Source organism: Manduca sexta, chromosome 22 (assembly GCF_014839805.1).
Source record: "Manduca sexta isolate Smith_Timp_Sample1 chromosome 22, JHU_Msex_v1.0, whole genome shotgun sequence".
Taxonomy (NCBI): Eukaryota; Metazoa; Arthropoda; class Insecta; order Lepidoptera; family Sphingidae; genus Manduca; species Manduca sexta.
This window is the reverse complement of record NC_051136.1, coordinates 14,407,482-14,408,656: the sequence shown is the minus strand read 5'-3', so window position 1 is coordinate 14,408,656 and position 1,175 is coordinate 14,407,482.

The window sequence follows — 1,175 nt, the reverse complement described above, 5'->3', positions numbered from 1 at the left end:
ATTCTCTGATATGATAAATCATTTTTATCTTCATACCATATAGAACAATCGGTTCCAAGTCTCTCTATTGTAAGGTAACGTTACTGCCGTAAAAGAACTGCAACACGAGACAGAAGTATGAATAACGGAGTGCCTCATGGTATTGCACTCGTTACTGTGAGACGTTATTGTTTAGAAGTAATGCCCAGTTGTAACAGTACTACTACTAATGAGAGTGTAACGTGCTCCAAAATGTCTCAACATCTGTTACAGTTGGTTGCAGTTTGTCAGATGTTATACTTGCGCATACAACAGCACACGCCTGGTATACAACTTGTTACTTGTAAGAGTTCGGGTGAGACTGTCCTGGAATGTTAGGAAAGTATTTGCAAATAAAACTATAGACCATTGCTTACAAGATTTTATCATTAGAGTACCCATAACCTTATTTATTAGAACATTTCACTTTTAAAATACACACCACACAAACTTACACCTTTGTTTCCGAGGTGATATCTGGAAGGGAACCTGGTGCACCCATTTTCCGCCGTGTGTATTGCGTCCCATGATGTGATAGGGGGCGAGCCTAACGCCATAGCAGTCGTACTGTAAAACACCACCAAGGTAGTAATATTCATATACTTCAGTTTTATAATATTAATTTACGTCAAATCATTTTATGAGTTTTGTACCACATGAAATCAATTTATGGCAAAAAAAACCATCACAAATCCTGGGCTACGTCTAGCATACATATACATATATATTTGTACGTATACATATATACGTAGTACGTATATATATATATAGTATTGTCCACAAATATATCAGCTATCACTTCCAAATTACAAATAGAGTTAAATCTAGACAATGGAGCGAACAGTTGACGGTTTTACAGGCTGTATTGTGGTGTTGGTGTCAGCGGCAGCGACGAGTGGCGAGCGGGTCGGCTACACCCGTGTCGCTGTCACGACAATTAGAAAACAAAGCCGTGTTCATGTTTCATTTCAATCAGAAGAATAAATAAAAATAGACGTCCGTTTAATTAGATGCGGAATTCAATTTGAGTCGCGGAACAAATAAAATAGTGTAAACATAGGCTGCCGATATACACCTCGGAGCGAATGACGATGAATAACCAACACAATTGCAGATAATGTTCGTATAGTTGAACCACGAGTATACGATTCTGCTTT